Source organism: Ixodes scapularis, unplaced genomic scaffold (assembly GCF_016920785.2).
Source record: "Ixodes scapularis isolate PalLabHiFi unplaced genomic scaffold, ASM1692078v2 PGA_scaffold9__187_contigs__length_104089568, whole genome shotgun sequence".
NCBI lineage: Eukaryota > Metazoa > Arthropoda > Arachnida > Ixodida > Ixodidae > Ixodes > Ixodes scapularis.
Genome location: NW_024609884.1, coordinates 26,581,602 through 26,603,983, shown reverse-complemented (window position 1 = coordinate 26,603,983; position 22,382 = coordinate 26,581,602).

Sequence of the window (22,382 nt, the reverse complement as noted above, 5' to 3'; positions counted from 1 at the left end):
TTTTTGTTTTTTGTTTTTCTTATTGACTTGTTTGTCTTACTGCCGAGGGCGACGAGAGATCGTGGTATTGATTATAAGCAAAAGTTCTTCCGCAGTCGAAGCCGCAGGAGTACATCGTTCGTTCAAACCCACTGGCTCGGCCCGGTGTGTGGAACTTTGTGAAGAGTGGTTTAGTATAGAATCGGTCGGTACGTTTGCGACCAAATGGTCAGTTGGAAGTGCGCGCAATACCGTCTTTTCCTTTTGCTCGTCGTGTAATCGTTGGTTATACATATTGGCTCTGTGACCAAGTCATGCCACTATGCATTGGGGCTGACGCTCCTGGCCGCCTAGCTTTGTTGGTTGCGTCAACTACTTCCAATGTCTGACATTTTTGTTTGAAGAATAGGACCGCCTATTGACCTTCTACGCTTCGAACGGAGAGGTCATAGGCAAATTCACTAATGGTTTCAATATGTGTATTATTATTTCTTTTATGTTCCCCGCACCATTAACGTTATAAAAAAACGAAAAGCACGACTTAAAAAAATAATTAAAAGAAAGTAAAATGAATAGCAAAAAGATAAAGCTTTTGCGACTGCGTCCCTTGAAATGGTTTACTGACATTTCGCTAGCAACTGCTTTTACAGCTTGAAAAATAATTCCTCGCGTTTAGTTTCATAGTGATTATTTGGGCATGCCGGGAATTACTACAGAAGTTACACTGAATATGTCGAGCACTGTAAATGGTGTCCAATTTGAAACGACATGCTTTATATAGAAAGAGGCGGCCATATGGGGTTACAAGCGTGGTATCTATGGCCTTGCTGTTTCGTGTTTTCTTAAATTCCAGGTTTTTTTTTTCTAGTTTATCTGGCAAAACAAAACGCACTTCTTTCAAAACAAACATTGCTACGCCTTCGGTGGTATTTCATCAGATGCTTCGAGTCATCAGATGCATCGAGTCATCTGATCAAGTCATCTAGAATATATTTTCTTATAGAAATCTTTTTTATGTTATTCCTCGATTTCTGAACGCACAGATCGAAGGATAAAATCGGTGGAAGCTGTCGTTGCCACTTAGTGGCACAGGAAATTTTAAAAAAATCCGTAATTTATCAGATTTCGGCTTCACTTGTACAAAGAAGTTTAGGTGCCGTTTGGCGCGACTTCCAAGCTGATGACGTCGGCTCGCTCCATGGGACCAGTTAATGCTTTCGGATTAAAACAACATTTGGAACTCCAGATATACAGTTTGTGACATACGTGCTCATATAGTAGGAAGTAACAGTTGATTGAGACTATACGGGGTGTGCCATGCTTTCAACGTCCCACTTTGTCCCAGGAAAAAGAAAAGAACAACAGTCTTTTATTGATGCATTTGCGAAATATACCGTAGCTCACACAGCTGCCTCTTCCTACGTCATACTCGCTTCCTGTCGCCACCCTCTTGGTGGTGACTAACTACTGTTGGGTTTCGGATCGAGAGGAGGGAAGGCAGTAATGTCTACCCAAGTAAAAGTTTCGAATGACTTAATTCTAATCATGATATGATGACGCCTGCTCCCTAGTCTTTAGACCCGACCAGATAACGTTCGTGCTGTCCCACGTTGCTCCTTTAAGATCGTTAGTAGGCCGAGTTCATAGTTATGGCAGGCTTTGCACTCGCTGATTGGTAAATGCTGGGGACACTGATTGTGTTGTCACACATGGCGTAAATCCTTTGTGAGTGGTCGAGGAAGACGAAATGTCGCGCCATCTGGTTGGAGATGGTAGCGACGCGGCTTGTGGAATCTGAATGCAGGTCGGTCGTTGCAATCATAACACCAACATAATGTTAATACCGTGAGCCAGTGGACTAAATCAAGTAGGAAAATAACGAATTTGTTTTTTGTTTTTTTCTTTTTTTCCTAATCACACACGTGCTTGAAACAAATTCACAGCGACGTTCGCTAGGTTGACAGATCGGCCCGAGGTACTGAGGACGGTCAGACTGTTTACGTTCGATGACTAGTGCCACGCGAAATGAGAGACCTGCTTCGAACAAGACCGGAGAGCAACGAGAGAGGGGAGCCAAAATGGCGTAGCGCATGCCGCCTTTCGACAAGTACGTTTGAAGAAGTGACGTCAGACAACCAGTCGACCTTCTAGGCACCGACACACACCCTTCCGAATCGTCCATTAATCAAAGCCTGCCATCCCCTATTATTTAAGCCTCGCGCGCAATCAGTGCCCGAGCGAACGCTCTGTTTACAAGACAAAAGAGCGTCATCGTACCTTATGGCCACGGCGCGAACGCCAGCACGCGGGATGCCCTGGCCGTGCGAGGGCCTTGTGCGAACACGCTCTGCTTGCCTGCTCCAAAGAACAAAGAAGAACGAAAAGCACCCGAAGGAAAAATTAAACGAATGGGAATCAAACTTTGCGCGTCCGCATTCACGTTACAAGGTTCTTCGTTATCGAAGCAAAAAGAAGTGTTCCACGTTGGCGGCATAATAAATCCCACTTTATCGGGCCGGTCCATCTATCTGCAAGTTCTGAAAGGCAAGAAAAGAAGAGGAGGATTTCAGTGGCGCTAGTCACAATGGCGCAAGGACAACCGGTTCCGAGAGCCGTGGTCTATCGGCGAACAGGAATAAGAAATAAGCGCGGCGTTTGATTGAAAGCTCACATCAGGGAGGAGCCGGCAGAAATCCTTCTCAAGTCACCAGAGATGCACTAAATAATAATCCGCCGATGGGGACGCGGAAACGGGCACGCATGCGCTGCATGCTAAGGGGGCTCCTTGGCCGGCTAGATAAGGCCGCCCATGGCGACGTGTGGTCGCGCGTCATGTCGGCGTCTCGGGACGCTTCAAGTCGCCTTCCAGGAAAGGCAGGCATCGCACGCCGCGTAGGTGGTGGGACGCCCTCGTGCGTTGGCGCGACTCGCTGCCAGGAGGCCCGGAGTCCCCGCGACATCCCCCGGTGCGGTTGCTCTCGCCCCGTGCTGCCGAAGAGCGGACCTTGATCGGTCGCGCTAATTTACTGTCGGATTAAAACCAGAGGCACGCGGTGTGGCGCAAGCGGGTCTTGCCGCTCTGGCTGCCAGGTTGCCGCGGACGGGTATATATTACGCATGATGAATGTCAAATGTTTGCGGCGAGACTCTTCCGTTGCTTCGTCGGGTAGTTTGTTTCCGGTTCGGCATCTGAAGGGGCCGTGAAACGGTTTACGAGCTTTGGATAAATTATCTCCAGAATTAATTCCCCTCAATGCTCGTGACATGTAGGGTGGTATTCGTTTTTTCTGTCCGCGTGCCAACGGTTACTACCGAGGAAACTTTTAACATCTTGAAAACCCGAGACATGGAACAAAAAAAAGCGGACAACACATTCGTAAGTGTTTGGGTTTCAATATGTTGAAAGTTCACCAGTTCGCCTCCATGCGGTACGTTATTTTTGCCGAAGAAAGCTGAGCAGCGTTAACCTCCTCGACTTGCATTGAGAACAACGGGCGGCGGCGTTAGGGCGCCTGCAATCTTGATCTCAGTCACCCGTCTAGGGCTGGAGTTGGGTAGGGGTCAGAGCCCGAGCCCCTGCTATGTCCTAGGCTCTTTACTGTGAGACAATGTCCGTCGTCGTTTTGATTGGATATGAATCGGAAGATTCGGAACCCAAATGATCGCCGACGCGAACACAACCCGAGGGTTAATAAGCGATAGTGAGGTGCTTGTGCCTAAGCCGTGATCCTCAATCGGCTGAGGTGTTTTACGCCACAGCTTAGGTAGGAGATCCTTCGGAAGTTTGGCAAAATTTCCGGAAGAAAGAAAGTTACCGTTTTATTGTATTTGTATTTGTTCAATGCCGCAACAGAAATTAAGCTCTTAGCTTGTCACCCACCGGCCGCAGTTTCATGCTGCATGACGTCCGTTGTTCTAATTGAGAGCTCCTGGTTGGTGACATTGGCAGCTGTCATGCGAATCGAGCATGATGTCTACTCGCTCTCTAAAGCTGCAGGACGCGCTTTTTGGATTTGAAGACATTGAAACGTATCTACAGTGCCGTATAGACTATTCGAATGGTCTATACTATGAAGGACTTATTGACTGTTGGAGAAAGGAGGAAAAGCGGGTGCTTTGTCGCCAACCTTCCAAACAGTCTGTATTTGGTAAAAAAGAAAAGAAAACTTTGATCGACTGATTGGAAAATGTTACCCAATGTAATTTCATCGTGTGTTTAATATTAAAAACGCACACAATTTGCTGGCAGAGATAATGGGTGGTTCTGCCAGTTCTTTCTCTCAGAAGCACTGAGCTCGTTCAAGCTACTGTCATAGGGGCTCCGCAGACATAGAGGCTCTTCGAACGCTGCATGTTGCTCGACATCAAAGCGCCGATTTAATTTTATTTCTGGTCGGGCAACTACCAACTTCTAGAGCGATTTATGTCTGGATGGGCAGTGCAAAGAAGGGCGTGGATGTAAAACCACGGTTAAGAGACCGTGGTCGCCCGTTCTGCGAGACAGCAGCCGTGGGCTCGCGCCGCAAGGCCACCCGCGGCTACCCAGACCGGTGGCCACTCATATGGCGAGCCCGGACTGTGTCGCGTATAGCGAGAGAGGCCCGCACAACGGAGGGACACGGCGTGAAAACAAGACTGCGCGGTCGCAGGCCCTCTCGGGCCAGCACGACGAGGCCGGTCCGAGAGAGTGATCTATTTGCTCGCATATGCGCGGGACCCAGGGCTCCCCCAGCTCCATTCACGTCGCTTGACGCCGTCATTTTTCTGTGGCTCGTTCCGCGAGGCCGCGACAAAGAGCCGCTCCCGCAGCCCCGCCGTCGTGGGCCGCCGGCCGTCCCGGGGGAAGAACAACGAGCCCGTATTGAGCCCCGCTGATTTATGTCGCCGCCTGGTAGCACTGTAACTATTAGATAATCGCGCGGCGGCGGTCTCTCTCTCCGGCTGGCTCACTTGGGCCTCGCCGGTGTGTGTCGGTGAGCGGCCGCCGATTTTTCAACCTGTGCCGGCTCTTTCTTTCGGGGGGGTCCCCTGTCGCTCCGTTTTGTGTCCCGGCTCCGAGTCATGGTCGGGCGCTAAGGAGATTGGGCGGTTGCGGTGTTGTGTGCAGCCCGTGATGTATATGGGATTTCGCGAACGTCTCCGACGGGGTTTCTTAAGAAATTGGAGCAGATGTGGCGTGCTTTGAGGCCGAGCTGATGGATGTCGTGACGTCACGGACCCTGTACCGCGCCGCGCGCTTGGAGCCTGAGGGTTCGGACGTTAGATGGGGTCAGCTGTCCTTCCGGGGCTCTTGTGTGTGTACGAGTCGCCTCTATTGTGCCCCGAGAGTGTTGTTCTTTTCTCGAGCCTGCTTAAATGGTAAAGGTTCCACTGTCATTTTTTTTTATTATCATTATTATCGAGCTATCGAATGGCTTCATTATATATTTGCTTTTTACACCGCTTCTGTGGCCAGCGGGCTCTACAGAAACTCATTCTACACCCAATGCTACTCGAAATACGTGGCTGCGCTACAATGCTGTGAATTAGGTGCCGTTTTTTTTTTTTTTTTTTTTTTGTTTTCCTCCGATAAAATCTGTTTTGCAATTTTTCACTGGTTCATTTCGGGTGTCCTTTAGTCTTAAATAGCAATCTACGTGCTAAAAATACGTCGTGCGGGAGTACATGCAGTGCGAACACATTAAATCAGGAGGAATATCTTAATGCTTCTCTCATTTTGGACGAAATATGAGAAAAAGAGCGGACCAGGGGAAAATGCTGAAGAGCCACGATAGGCAAACCGAGGGACGTGTTTTTTTCTGCCTACCTCAGATTTCGGTCACGTGTGTGATCCAAGTGCATTTGTACTAGAAATGGTCTGTTCGTGGTATAAATTTATCGACGTTGCTAGTGGACACCCATGAATTTATGAAAGCATTCACGTTTGCTTATTGTTGCTTTTTATAATTTTTTACTTTTGGTTTAAAAAAAAAATTGTTTTTGCAAACAGTTTGCCTTAAACAAAAACTCGCATCTAAATTCAAAATATTAAATTGTGAGGCCATTCAGCCATGTGCTGTCACGTCAACTATGTTTGAAAAGCAATTTATAGTATACTAACAACAGATATAATTAAAGCAAAAAGCGGCAAGCGAGTTTAACTTTGCCAATTCCTTCTTATCTCGTTTAATATTAACTCATGAATACGAGACTTTTTCACAAGATATCTTCTTGTGGTAGGGACGAAGCGACAGATTCGTAATTATTCTATTTATATTCGAATATATAGAAACGGAAGACTGCGTGGTCAGACAAATTCGAGATGACCATTATTGCGTCAACGGATTGGTCCTAAAATAATACTCGTGGCGAGTGCGAGCTCATGGCTCCACCTTACGTCTATGTACGAGCGACTTATAACTACGTCGCAGGATAGAGAAATTTGAGTGGAGAGATTGAGAGAAAACTGGCTTTTTTCGAAGTGTTCCTTCGCGATTCGCCGTTCTTTAAGAATGCGTAGATTCTCCCTGGACTTTAGAATGTGAGCACTGACAGAACAATGCCCAGAGTGATTGACAGCGCACATGCGAGGCGGGGCCATCCCCTTCCGCCTTCTTATAGCTTCGCGTGCTTTGACCAATACGAGGCAAGGAACGAATTTCAATGAAAACGAAAGAGCCACGATTTCCCGATTGGTGATATGTATTGCGTCTCGTCGGATTTCGCCCAAATATTGAAATAGCAATACTTATAGTATTTATTTATTTATTTATTTTAGCTTGACCATACCGCCATCCATGAGGTCAAAGCAGGTCATAGGTATAGCAAAAGTAAAATCCCCTCAAGCGTTAAAAATATCAGGAAAGGAAGACACATGTTCACTATTTACAGCATTCGTCGAGAGTGAGTTACATTCGTTGATACATTTATCAAAAAAAAAAAGTTTCTAAAAGTGTTCTTGGTTAAAGCAATGTAGCATAATGAATCTGTCATATTTTGTTCTACCGTATTTACTCGAGTAATAGCCACACTATTTGTGAACAAGGCCCTTGCGTCTACTTTCCCACAGAACGCGTGCACAACCAATAATTGCGTTGCGCATAAATAACATAGCGAATAACCAGATCGAGAAAACGATTCTCCATACAAATTCAATCTTCAAAGACGGTATCTTGGCACGAAGACGTTATCTCTGTCCTGTAAAAAGCTGGAATTCTGCTGTCGAACGCGGTGACTGGCAATCTGCGTGCTCCGCGGAAATGGGAACCCTGAGGCTTTCTTCATAAACAGTGCGGCCATTACTCGAGTAAATACGGTAGTTACGCTATCACAGTTCGCGCACGTAACATGTTTGTAAATATCAATGAGGTAATAACCGTATATGGTATCGAGGCATGCAAGGGATGTTTTGAAATGTTTCTTGGCACATCATGAGGTCTCTGAAAGGCGCTGTACTCCTTGAAGCCCTCGCATATAGCACCAGGCGGAACCAGTGCCACGGCGTATCGTATTTTTTGGCCTTCTGATTTGCACCCGAAGTTAAAATAACTTCCGGATGAGATAGTAAACACCGGCGCGTTCTTGTTTGACTTTGTTATGTGGCAACTTTAACGTAAATAATTGTGCAGCTGGGAAGTGCCAACTGTACGCCGGACGTATGGTGAGCTGTCGAAGGTACCACTGTAAATAAAGTTATTAAGCTCTTGGGAAAACCGCAGTGTTATACATCCCCTCGTTAGTCGTTTGACTTTCGCATAGATTCTTAGAATAGCAAACGTCTTTGCCGGAACGCAAGTTTAAGCGGGAACTTGTTTGTGGTGATTCGGTTATTTTCATGTTCCCCGAGTGTTGGGTGTGCTCCATGGTGGCCCTTCAGACTTTTATTTTTTCATTATTTTTTTTAATGATTATTGTAGGTTAAATTGTATTAGTTTATTTCTGAAGCAGTTGACTTTATTGAATTGCACACGAAACACGGGCTGAAGGGAACAATGTCCACCGCTTTCTTTGGGAGCCTTTAAGCGAAGGCCGATCCTATAGATAGATAAATTCATAAACAGCCAGAAAGATCGGCCAGGACGGACCACGAGCCGGAGTGCCTGGAATGTCCGTCTGTACTCCGATCGACGTCCGTTGTTTTTATGGCCGGAAGTTTATACGAATCGAAGGTTAGTGAAACAACAGCCTGTATTAGCGGCCGCGCTGCAGCGCTTCAATTGTTCTTTCCGGAAGGTTAACATCGTGGTGAGGTCAGGGATTACCCGCACCATATCAAGGAGGGTGCTATTAACTTGCATTGTGTTAATGCACAATGGTGCGAGAATACACGGCGCGTGCTTTGAGCACCCTGCAAACCGAGAATGCCAGTGGGAAAATAAAACGATGCATATCCATCGGAAGCACGAACAGCTGCACTCTCAAATGCAAAATCATAAATAAAAAAAAAATAAAAAAAAACGATTTGCCTCTTTGGTCACTCATTTGTCGGTTTACTCGGGCCTCTAATCTATATCTTTTGTTTCCCCTCAACTTTTATGACGTATAGACTACAGAGTTACGTATGCACGTTTCTCTCGGGAAAATTTAAAACCGTGTGTAGTCATGCATTTTTTAATATGGACACTTCCCCCCCCCCCCCCCAATAAAATAAAAAAAAATCTCTGTAATGTGAGTTGTTTATAATAAGGATACAAAAATACACGTATTTACCCAGTTCGCCCCAATATTTTTGTTTATGACATGACCGTATCGCCATGTATGCATGTTTTTTTTTAAATTAAAGTCGAGCAGATGGCTATAATATACCTCGAATTCGATCCTCTTTTGTGTGGCCACATTATCGCCATTATGGACCCAGATGGAAATTTGGTCCGAACTTACGGTATCGCTGTTGTGAATGAAGCAGGCGCTCTGTCGGACTGTCGTTGCCCGCCATGACGCCTGTGCCTGTTGCGGTGTGGGCACCGAATGTTTGGCGAACTTAGAATGTTTCGCCAGTAGACTGTTTCCGTACGCGGACAGTTCGGTTACGGTGAACCTCCTGCGTGGGAACGTTCTGATACGAGGACGCCTCAATATACGAACGCGCCACATACGCTAGATGCGTTTTCTGGATCGATCTCTACATCGTGGCATTCGAACTCCGTGGATGTGCCCCTACATTCTCTCTGTCGAGATTTTCTGATTACGACACCATATTGACCGTCTGCAGCCATGGTTCTCAAGCAGGTGTAGTTCTTATAATGACAAACTAGATTGCATTGGAAATTGGACGTTACATCAATTTGGGAAGCACCAAGTTATGAGGGACTCGTCGGCTCCTCTCTCGCAGGCGCTCTCTCGCAGGCGCTCTCTCGCTCTCCCGCTGCTTGCTCCGCTTGCCCTTCCTCCCTGCATTCGAGATGACCGTCCTATGATGGGGGTGGCAAGAGCTGAAGGGGCCGAAGACGTTGATGGCGCCTGTCCCTTTGTGCATGAGAAGCTTGCATCGGTCGTGCGCCGAGCTTTGCGCTTTTGTGTACTCGGCCGGTGTGGGTTCTAGTTTTATAAGTGCTTTACAGTTTGTTACCAAAAAAAAAAAACTATATATATATATATATATATATATATATATATATATGGTGTTTCACGGAAGAAGGACAAATTCGATATTGCGAAAACTACGCGGCGCAACAAAAAAAGGGCTTGTGTCGTCATGGTCTGGGGCCAGGGACATATTTAGGAAAATTATTAAAGTCCGGGATAATTAGATTGTTAATTATTTTTCCGTATTAAAGTTTTTAAATATTTTGTTAGAGGGCATGGTTTCAATTAGAAAACTGCTCAGCATCATCGAAAAACACTAAATCCACAAATTGCGGAACGATAGAAGGCACGCGAAGAATTTTACGGCTTTCTGAAAAACCGCACGAATTCGACGAGTTTTAAGTTTCGGTTTGCAATCGGAGCGCAACTCGGCCCCGACGGCACCGCGCCCCGTGGAGAAAAAGTGCAACCGACCTCTGCCGCGTTGCGCTGTCCTCGCGCAACGCAGCAGAGGCGGGTTGCACTATTGCACTGTGATATAGTGCGGGTGATATTCCGAAAAAAAAGGGGGGGGGGGGGGGGGGGGGCGGGGGAATGACAATAGAATTCAATTGTTTTCTGGAAGACCACATTTTAGCAGACAATCCCTTTAACAGAAAACAAAGTCGGCAAATTATTCGTCGAGTGAAAAGGTGTCCAAACAGGACACTACAAAACGCACGACTCCGACAAATCGTGAAAATTGAAGCGGGCTTGAAGCGGGCGCGTCCGCTTCAATTTTCACGATTTGTCGGAGTCGTGCGTTTTGTAGTGTCCTGTTTGGACACCCCTTAACACGTTCTTGGCGTGGTTTCTCCTTTGTTTATTTTATTGCGTGTGTATGTGTGTGCGCGCGTGTGTGTGCGTGTATTTTTGTGTGCTTGTGTGTTTGCTAGCCGCTGTTCACGAATTGTCAGGGAGGTCTTTTTGTGTGTGTGTGTGTGTCTGGGGGGGGGGGGGGAAGGGGGGGGGGGGGAGTGTTGGTTGCGAATTCTTAATTGTTTGTATAAACGTCCGCGCGAAGCGAAGAAACCGATCCTACATCTATAGTTTCATTCCACCACCGCTGCCGCCGTGCATCGTGGGAACTCTAGTCTTTCTGCACGCGTGACAACCCCCCCTCCCCCCCCTTCTTTCCCCGAGAGTCGGCGTGGGCAGAGCACGAGGCGGCACGAGCTGTCTGGTGAACTGGCGCCTGCCTCCTTGAACTACAGTTCATATGGCGTCACGCATGCGTTGAACGCATAGTGAGATCGGTCTCTTCACATGCACACATTAGCGCTTTTAAAGAAGGGGAAATAAAAGGGGGAAAATGCTTTTGGCTGGGGTAATTACAAGTGATTCCTGTCGCCGAAGTGTTTACCGTGTAGAAAACAGTCTTTTGTGGTGAAGGACCTATATATTATTTTGATGGTGATTTGTGGGATACCTTGATGTCCTGATCGCTGTAGGATATGTAGGACTCTATGATCGAACTTTTAATTATCAGACTTTACAGCGACAGCTGTTAGTGGGAACTTCCTCAGGGAATTGCATGGTCGTCCTTCGCGAAGAATCTTGGTGACGTCATCAACCGCATGATAGCTCCAAACCGTCGCCCACTGCGTTTATAAAAAAAAAAAGAAAATGTTCGTCCGGCGAGCAGGATTGGAACTAGCGGCCTATGATAGCGATCGTTTCTTCTACAGTCAACTGCTCTACCACCTTAGCTGTAAACGGTACAAATTTCAGGGAAATATTTCTTGCTACTTTCGATAACGCTTTGGCGACTTGCAGGGCGTGGAGAAGCAGCCAGAACATTGCGAAAAGCAGCGAGTGTGTGCTGGGGGCCGGGCGTTTGAGAGGAACGCCTTGCCGTTTTCGTCTTAACGGCGAATATCAGAGGTGTTGGCTTTAGCCGACACCCCTTCGTGCCGGCGCCTGCGCACTATACCACCCAAGCGGACCAACTTGCAGACCGTATGGATACACCTCGGGAAGTTAATTCATAGCGGGTCCGAAGAACGCGACTATCAGGTGGTGGGTGCGGCGCGCTGAGGGGGCTCGTCGCAGACGGAGAACGGATCAGGCACGGGAGCGGATATCGGGAGCGGGAGGGGAAACTGGCGTGAAAATCCTCAGAATCATGCTTAGGAGGGAGCGCAGAAACGACCATGACGTCACAATGAGGGCGGAATACGCAAGCGCCGAGCTGCTGTCGCTGTGTTGTTACGCGATGGAGAAAATGCTCTCGAATTGAGAGGTAAACATGGGGGTTTAGTTCTTAATTTTAAATTCATAAAATAATCGTGGTTTTTAACCCATAATTATTAGTGTTTTTATTGTTTTTCGCATACTTTTTGGCCATAGAGTAAGTAGAACCAATTTTCTTTCGCGCGGCTATTATGAAAACAAAAAAAAAAAAAAAAAAAGAGGGGGGGGAGGATGGTATTTACAGCATAAACATCAAGTAGAACGCAACGACAACATATCGGAAGCAAACCATTATAAAAACAAAACAAAAATACGGCGGCGTTTAATAACGGGGAAAACAATCAGGAAAAGGAAGCATGTACATGATGATATTTCCGCGTTCTAGCTACGTACGATACGGTCTACCAGACGCAAAAATAAGAGTCATCGCAACAAAAATGCAAAACAATTACTGCTAAAAGTTAGTCAGTTATCAAACCAAATCTAGCCATTGAGTAGTAGTGTACGATTAAGAAATCAGTAAAAAAAAAATGTTTTATAGCAGTATTTATACGTGTACTTCGGTGCATAAAAAACAAAGAAAAATAGACGGGGGGCGACGCGATGAAGTAGAACAAAAAATACACATAAAAAGTTCGCTTTTAGAGTGTGAACCCAGCAGAAGAAAAAGGTTAGACGAATTGTTAAGGCTCGTGATATTTTGTTGCTGCTGGGGCTGTTTCCTGTCAAGATCATCTGCAGTGAAGCTTGTTCCTCATATTGCTTCATGACTCAGACATTCTGTCGAAATATTGTCATTTTCGTGCCTTTGGTGAAGACTCGAGGCCGCGATTTCTACGAAATTTCAGGAGTGCCGGTATGAATGGATTTTATCCCAAAACGAAAGAACCATTTGTTCCAGAACTTGTCGACGATGTCCACAAGCGCGCACAAAGAAGGGAACGAAAGCGGAGTTACTTCGGAGTTGAGAACTCTTGTTTGTTACAGTCTATACTGTAGAATATATCACGGGCACTTTCGGCGTCGTGCGTGCTTTCCAAAGAGGAAATAATCGAAAATATGCAGACGAATGAACCATACTTGATCGAATGAATCATAGTCTACGAAGCCGCCGAAAGACAAAATCTGGCAGAGCCGCGGTTGGGCGTTCCGGAAGCGAGTACTTTGTTTTTCAGCTGTAATGCAACATCACACTCGCGCGACTGTGTGCACCTGTGCTACGGTCGCTTTCCATTGTGGTCTTGAATGGAAGGCCCGAAACGATCCTGATTCCCAGATCTATTGTCGGCGTAGGTGATCAATTAGAAAATAGAAAGCAAACAAATCTCTGAACTTTCGGAGGTATTGAAGCAACGTTTGGTATTTTGCGCGGCTTCCGTCTCCACCCGGCGTAGTTGTGCTGTCAGGCCGTCAGAAGTTCCCGTGGCGTGACTCCTTCCATCGGCTCGTTGCGCTCATTTCTCGGCCCTGCTGCCGGTGGTGGGTTATGCTTCTCTTTCGCCCGCAGCGTATATCACGGTGACGGGCTGCCAGGGGCTGCGCTCCCGCCATAGGCGGACTCGTCTCCCTCCGCGGTTCCGACTGACAAAGTAAACAACTCACTTGCTCGACGAAGTGGGGATGGATGGGGCGCGATCGGCGCAGGTGCCATGTCCGCCTCTCCTGCGCTGGGACTTTTATGCTGTCGCTTGGTTTGGCGGTTCGGCGCCGTCGCTCAGTGCCGAGGTTTCAGAGAGAGAGAGAGACGTCGGCAAGGTAGCGTCGGCGTCGTAGAGCTTCCGGCTGGTCAAAGCCGGCTGATTAAATTTGGCTCTGTGTATTGCCCGAGTATCCTGTGTGGCTGCTATAGATCTATGGTTAAAAAAACAAAAAGAGCTTCTTTTTTTTTTTTTTTTTTATTGCCATCCGAACCGCTCGTTAATGCGGACATGCGTGTGTTTGTTTTGTATATAGGGACGTCGAGTATAGATGACTTTCACCTTCCCAACAGGACGAGGAAAAATAGATGGTTCGGAAAGTGTTTGAGGTTGAGAGCTTATTTCGATGGACTATGCGTAGAAAATACAATTTTACGTGCCAAAACTGCTAGTTTGTTTACTATATTGATACGAACAGCTTGTTTTGATGGGCTATATGGGGAAAATACAATCTCACGCGCCAAAACTCATAATTTCTTTACTATATTGATGCCGACAGCTCACTGTTTGCTGCAAACTGATTCGTGGTGTCTATTGTTTTTTTTTTTTTAAGTGACTGATTTAATGAGAAGACATCTCTGTTGGCGACGCGCGCGACCAAAAGCGTCGCTGTGATCTCCCATCCACGATTGGCCACACGTTCACAATGACGTCTTGAGTAGAGTAATTTCTCCTTTCATCGACGAAAATAAGAGCCATGTCAGACTGTCAGCCCTGACCGTGTTGATTGAGGAGCGAGATTGCTACACTTCGTCTCACCCTATGATGGACTAAAGGCGAAAGCTACGGACCACCAGATCCAATCACGAACCACTTAGAAATTGTGCGGTATTTCGCTTCGACGCACGTATCGGTGCCCGCGTCTCGGCTCACTGATGAGTAGACGGGTGAACAGTAGTTCGAAGAAAGCCACGACACATAGGCTGTTTGCAGCGTTGAAGTTATAGAAATGATGCGGCGCCTTTGGAGAGCATTATTCCTCCACCCCTAATCAATGTTAAGCGTGTCGTAGTATAGTGTGGAAAGTGATTGGACCTGGCGGCCCGTGGCATTGGCCTTTAAAGGCCGACTTACGAAACCATTTTCCGCAGGCTAGGAAAGTGCTACCCAACGACCTTCGCTCCCTCCCATCTCGCACTTCTTCCTCCTCCTCCCCTGGAAAGGGCGGGTCCGGAAGCTAGTCTCCGTGGAAAGGAGAAGGGGTTTCCTCCTTTCTGGGTGGCAAGGAAGAAACCTCTTCTCCCGCGGAAAATGGTTTTGTAGGTCGGCCTTTAAGCGCGAAACACGTGTACGACGAAACCTTCCGATCCGACGTCCGACCGCGCAATACGACGGTCGGAGGCGAGGGTTTTCAACGCTCTCCGATGCTACGAAAACCCTCTCCCCCCAAGGTCATTCCGGCAGTCCGCACGTCGGATCGGAAGGTTTTCGTCGTACATGTGTTTCGCGCTATAGTCCATCGTATAGATGAGACAAAGTATAGGCTTCCAGCGCGCTTTTGACGAACCATCGAACTTGTCGCTCGCTACTGTAACGAGTTCCCGTTCCAGTTCCACCGATGAAAAATGGGACGGCGGCGTTCCTTCGTCTGCTAAAAGGGACGTGTTCCAGGAACGTTGTTCCTTGGAACGCCGTTCCGTACAACACTGTCTTAAAGGGAGACAAAATATAGCGGGCTTAGCTTTGACGTCACTACGCGCCTAATCAAACAAGACGAAAGACCTTTTTTTTGGGGGGGGGGGGGGGGGGGCAAAATGAGCAATAAAATTATAGTGTACCTTTATATCAAGAAACCGACGTCAGAACCTCACAAAAGAGGGGAGGAAGGAAACTTACAATAATACGTATAGAACGTAAGAATACTTTGTTTTCGTTCTCGCGAGACGGCTGTACACATTTTCGTTTTTGGTAAACGGCAACTATTTATAGTTTTCTTGCGTTCATGAATCTGCAACAGATCGACGAGAATGAAATTAACTTTTGAGAAAGGGGCGTGTATGTCGTGTTGCTTCCAAATCACGCGTCAAGGAACACATCTGCGAGGAGCCGTTGCTGAAGAAGGATGGCCAGCGCGGATCCCATATGCCTTCTGTAAAGGTAAACAGTCTTACTGACCGGGCGTATCCGTTGTCACCGGCGTTATCAGTGTATTCTGTTTGTGAGCAAACCGAAGTATTTCAGGAGTTCCCGCGCCAAAGTTCATTCGTCGCTGGAATAGATAATCCGGGACAAGTATTAGTGCCTGAGCGGAACTAGCAGCTGCGGGACACACGGGGTCTGTTCATCACTTATACCACGCAGTGCGTCGTATATTGGTCGGAAACCAGCCAGTTGTTTCATAACCCGAACAACGTTTCCTCTGCGTTTCTTTGTTCTCGTGGCCCTGTTTTTAGAGACGGATTTGAGACGCGTCAGTGCGGAGACGGCGAGGTTTTCGCACTCTTTCCTTTCGTCTTTGTGAGGTTTCCGGATTGACACGCGTGAAGTGTTCCGAAGACTGACAGCGTCACTTGTAACTTGGCGAATCTCGCGTCACAGCTGCGTGAAATGTGGCGCTTTCTATCTTGCTGCTGTTTCTGGATTAATGACGGCCCTATAGCGCCTGATGCCTCGCCCCGGCCTCGCTAACGCGGCAACGCGGAACAGTGTAAAAGTAGACGGCAACTGGCGGCTCTTCGCGTTTGCCTGTGACGGAACTCGGTCGAGCGTAGACGTCAAATGCATCGACGCGTTGCTACGACTCTGCCCGGGAGTTATGGAAACTGGGGAAGGGGAGGGGCTGCAAAGCACGCTTAATCTTCTCACGATGCCTGCTTGGCCGGTTACAGTTATCAGGAGCGGGAACAGGAATCAGTAAGGCCAACTTGGGGGATTTCAACCTGTTGCGCAAATGAAAAGGGAAACAAAAATTAAATTGCCATTCCCTAGAACTGGAGGTCGGAACAGAATCCAAGATGATCGTGAATACCGGAAATCAAATCTTTGCAATTGGAAACGAAATTCGAAGCAGCTTCGAGAATTCGAAAAAAAAAAATGCTGAATATGTAACTCTAAGTCATCTGCAGTGTCGAACTGGCGAGTCCCCTTGGACCGAACGAAGCAACGGTCAATGACTTCGCGATTCTTCCTTTCGGCCTGGGTTGGTGGTGCGATTATTATTTTAAAGAATTAAACTTTCTCACGACGAATTTACCACGAATATAGCTCACGTAAACTTTCTGTACACTAGGTCCGAGTCTGCAAGCTATAGATAGCGTCCAGTGAACCTTCCCGACTCAGTTGAGACACCACCGAGCTCTTGAAGGGTGCCTGACATCTCAAAATCTACTTTTTTTTTCGTTTTTTGAAAGGGGACTACAGGGGTCTGGCTTCCCTAGCTTGCTGCCTTCGTCGACGCCAACTACGAGATTGACCAAAACGCCTGTAAAGCGTTGGGAGTATCCTAGACCGAAGCGTGCCGCTGTTCCGACGCACTTTTCGCCACAGGACGACGTATCGCACGAGGCAGAATGATTGAGCTTAGAGGTATGTCTATCAAACCGATATGGGGATTGACCAAAGGCTAATAAGGCTCCAGCGAAACGCCCACAAACGCAGGCCGACATCGGTACACGCCACGATTACCGATCTGTTCGTGCTGTTGGGTCGGCGCTCGGACGTTGGCCCCTAAAAGCCTGCACCTTCAAGGTTTGAGTGCAAACAGTAATTTTCGCTCGATCGCTGCCAGTGATCCCACTAGACTTCGTTTCACCATAAGTCCAGACGCAGCCGACGCTACGACCTGATGAGGCCAATCACGTCAAAAGGGCACCATCATGGTGTTCGTCATGTTTCTGTACGTGTTCAAAACATCGCTGAACCAATCATAAACAGAAAAGGCCTATACTGACTTGCGTGATGCTGCTCGATTGGTCACATTACCTCGAAGCGTCGGCTACGTCTGCACTTAGGCTGAAACGAAGTATAGGCGCCTTGCTGCTTAGGATAAACCAGATGGTCATTTATAGCCGTCAAAGTGTTACTGGCACAATAAACGAACAATAACTAGAATGACATAACTGAAAGTAATTGCCATACTTTTTTGTTTAGACAGCGTACAGAGAAATGAGACAGATTTCTACAGACAGATAAGAAATTTAGCCACGTGCGGTACGACTGCTAGCCTGGGGTCTTTAGCGTGTACCATACGGTAGTGATACGCGACCTGCCGCCGATACGATCGAGGTCGAAACGGGCAGGGGTGATGATCGTATACCCGTAGGTTCCCTGTGTTCTGCAGCACGATATTTCGCTCCACGCGCTCGATGTATTCTGATGCTGTAAATTGGGAATTGACGTTGGTGTCTTGGCGTTGTTGCTATGCCGCGGATTATACTATGTTGTTTTTATTTATCTGCAAAGGTGTATAAAAAGTGCTATTTGTTTTATTGATTATGTACCTCTCTGTAGATAGTGACCGAGAAATAGTTTGGGTTTTTTAGAATTCGCTTGTTCGCGACTTGTTCTTGGCGAATGTTACCGCCCACCGGGACGGGACAGCAGTATTTTTCAGAGATATTGTTTGACTGCATCGAAAGTATCTTACTATCGCTATCCTGATTCTTGTATAATGTTAGGCAAGGACTTCAACTACCCTGGTGTGAACCGGAAAGAAGGAAAAATTGAAACCTCACGTTCAAACCCAGTTAGAGCCTCAAATATTCTTGATATAGTGAGCGGGTTTTTAATATTTTCTAGCCGTGACTCAGCTCACCAGAAACAATGCCACCCTAGACTTAGTTTTTTTTATCTTCCCCTTGTGATATTAAGACATTTCATGCTTTTGATAAAATCAATGATCATAACATTGTTTTTGTTGAAACGCTACTTCCTATTGAATATAGAGTTACAGTACCAAAAGTAATTTATGACTACCCCAAGATCGACGAAAACGCCCTTGTTGCTTCTTTTCAAGGTTTCGTGTCTACATGCCCTTGTGATTTTGATAAAAGATCTGCTGAAGCGAACTGGAGTATGCTAAAAACGGAGTTTAAAAAACTGGAATCTACTTTCATTCCAAAAATTGTGCTAAAGAGAAATGCTAAACGGCCGTGGTTTACTAACAAACTAAAGAGATTGACAAAAAAAAAAGAAGTTTATAACTCCCTGTAATGCCGAATTAGAGCGCAGCTCTTGAGGAGGAGGAGGGAAAGTACGGAGGGGAGGGTACGGGGGGAACGCGCGGGTCACGAGTGAGACCCGCGCGTTGCATTATGGGACGTTTCCCATAATGCAACGCGCGGGGCCATGGTGGCCCTTGTGACGTCGCTCGTGACGTCACTTGTTACGTCAATATGGGAAACGTCCCATAATGCAACGCGCGGGACCCTCGTGACGTCACTCGTGACCCTTGTGACGTCACTCGTGACCCTTGTGACGTCATTATGGGAAACGTCCCATAATGCAACTCGCGCGTCACGAGAGACACCCGCGCGTTGCATTATGGGACGTTTCCCATTATGCACCGCGCGGTTACGCCGACGGCGACGCCGCTCAAGCCGGAAACGGGCGCGTAAGAGCTGCGCTCTAAAAAATAGAAGAAACATTTGTTTCCGAAAGCGAAGTTATGTGGGTTTGCTTCAGATTGGTCTAAGTATAACGAGTGCTACAAGGAATACAAATGAGAAATTAAGAAGGCAAAGAACAAGTATTACATGAGTGATCTCCTAAATGTATTGAAAACTACACTCTAAAAAAAGCCCGTGCGTCTACTTTACCGCACAACACCCGGAGAGCCAATCACCGCAACTTACGGAGGCAGCTCAGTGAATGACGATACCGAACGTATGTTTAGACCAAAAAGAACCAAAGAGCTCTTCACAACCGGTGTGCGCGCGCGCAACTACCACCCTACGAATGGCCAGGAAGAGAATAAGAACATGTTAATCCTTCCTTCGAACTACGTCATATAATTTCGTCTTTGTTATTTTTGGTTTTCTTGCCCTTCCCAAGATAATATTTCTTTCCCTCGCGCTTCTTACAGACAGACAGACATCGAATCAGTCTACTTGTGCACTAAAGGTGCCTCGATGTTTCTGTATGCCTCGTCATTCATCCTCGCAGCCAATCGTAGGTTCGCATAGATTGTCATTCTAGAGATTGCAATTTTTCGAAATTTTTATTCTAGCCGATGCTGGGGTCAGATGTCAGCACCGTGGCATAAATACTGGGTGTTCCTGGAAACGTATTGTGACATATGTGTGTTTTTTATGGAGACTTCAAAAATCGAATGAAATTAATTTGATTTTTATTTGTCAGTGGCTGTCTAAAACGCTCGCGTTTCTCCTCTCCCGAGTTGCCGAGCTTGCCGCTCCTGATACAACGACTGTGCTGGTCAACGAATGGGGTTTGGTTCTCGAAATTACTCCCATACTCCGTTTCTCTCCAAGATGTACCGATGCGAAAGCCAGGAGCCCGACCTCGTGGCTTGGGACGCGAGAGTTTGTGCAGCCGAGATACGTCTTTGAGCAAGATATTCGCGCTTGTAGCCTTCGAGGTTTAGACAGATTGCACTATCACAAACAACTAGGGAAGACGTGGCGAAAGTCGAGCCTCAGGGAGAGACTGATAAAAAACAAAAGAAGAAAGGCTAAATGTTAAAAAGGCATTAACGACCAACCCAGAAAACAGGGAAAACCCGGAATTGGCAGGGAATTCGGCGAGTCTGTAAACGTCAGGAAATTTCCACCCCAATCAGCATCGGCCAGGAAAACTGAGGTTTCCTTTCCCTGGGCGACAGCAGCTACGATGCGTTTTGTGGTGTGACACACATTGCAGGGGATTCTACCGACTTTTCGATGCAAATCTCTGCTTGGAAACTAGAGTCTTGGGGGAACACGGAGATTCAACCCCAATCGGCTCCTCTTGAAACGCGCGTTAGAAACCTCAAGGAGAAATCTTTGATCACCTAATGGATGCTTTATGATGCCGTGTTGTCTGCCGAGGGAAATACCGACACTCATTTAACGAAGATGCTGCAGATGGGGGGGGGGGGGGGGGGGGGTGAAAAAAATATCCCGTTGATAAGAGGAATGACAGAAAATAAAGATAAAAAGGACTAAGGCAGCATGAATGTCCCCGAAAGAAAACCTGCAGCGGCTTGCGATAAGGAGCTTGAAAATAATAAGCGAAGACTTCTGTGTGAGGCAGAATCATATCCTCTCGTATTCAAAATGAGATAGACTATCTGAAAACATCAGATGCATGTAGTTGAACCTCAGTTGCCTTTATTAGACTTTAACAATATTATTATTCCGCCATACTTGGTTTTGTCATCAATATCTGCTCTTGAGCACTTCAGTGTGTCGTCTAGCCTAGCGATTACGTATGTTTGCATCTTTAAGAAGTGTGAATGTTGATCGGTCACTTTCAATAAATACCAGTGTATTGTAAGTATATGTGCTCATGCAGCACGTTACCAAGGAACGACAATATATTTAAACTCTCGGTAGTTTAGTTAAAACGGAATATTTATTCAGCAAAAAAAAGAATAGACTGGCCAGGTAAAGAGATCCAGTGCTTGGCAACCGCACTGTCGGCTCTTGGGTATGCCATCAGTATTGCAAATATAAACTGCACTTTAGACTGGTCCTGTCCCCTTAGGAGTGGGTCAAGGTATTTAAAGAAAAGAGTCAGGTAATTTGAAAAAGTCGTTTTGGTAAACACTTCGGCGAAATAAACACTGATACGCAAACAGGTCACGTAACCGCCAATTTCAACCAAAATAATACTTAAAATGAAAAAAAAAAAAAAAAAAGAACGAGAAAAGCTTTATTTTGGCTAACTCTTCATGTTCCACTCCCTAGTATCCTCACTTACCCTGGCCCTTACCCGAGATTTGGCCCGAACCTGGTATTTCAACGACGGTCTGCGTTGGTCTGTGTTGATCGCGGGAGCCGGAACCGTCAAACCGTCCACGGACCCGACTATACGCCCGTCCTCCACAGCCGCATTTGAACCGCGTGGCCCCGAAGAAGCGGTCGCCGCCCGTTGCCAGCACTCCCACAATGGACCGCATCCGCGTTGCACGGAGTTCAAGTGTGTGTCTCCTCAAATGACGCGCGCGCGCGGTCCGAAGCGGTGTGAGTGGAGCCCGTTAAGGGAAAATCTTTAATGGGTGCTTGGGAGACGACTGCGGCGGCGGCCGAGTGTAGCCACCGCGCACGAGCGGGTGCCGAGGGTCCGGAATCGCTAACGGTCCCCCTCCGCCGAGCGACAAAAGCTGCGCGCTGCCATCTGTGCGCGATCCATCAGCGAATCAGACACCTTGGCGAATTGCACGTTGGAAATCGCACGCGCGCTGCTGCTGCTGCCGCCGTTGGCGCGTCCCTGGCCAACTCGGGCGTTCGTGCCCTCTTTGCCTGGGGCCCGTTTTGCTGCCGGGGCTCGCAGTGACGCATGCACCGCGTCGGGACGGGGGCTCGTGGCGCGCTTAATTGGGGAGCGCCCCCCCCCCCCCCCCCCCCTTCCCCCCGCACACTCCCGGCGTCGGCGCAACGCTTGCGTAGGGATTATTGGGAGGAGGAGGGAAAGCGTCGCCGAGACCTACCGAGCTCCAAGTTGACCAACTGCGCAAGCTCTTACCGCCACCTCCCGGCTATCTGGGATCTCTGGTCCCGAGTGCGACGGTGGCTAGGCATTCATTCGGAACAGGTTTGCCCTTTTTTTTTTTTTTTTTTCGTGATTTTTGTTTGTTTTGCTCATGTTTCCGGAGGGTAAGGGGGTGATTTTAGTTGACCCGAACCGGCGACACGACGATCGCTTGTAAAGAGATCCGGACGTGGCACAATGTATTCGACCGACGAGCTCCTTCTATGGCTACTGCAAAGTGCCAACTGCTCCCACCTCGTTCAGAAAATCTTGTTTAGCTTTTGTGAGGACTGGACGTTATACAGACGTTGTTTGGTAGGTTTTAACGTATAGGAGCTTAGT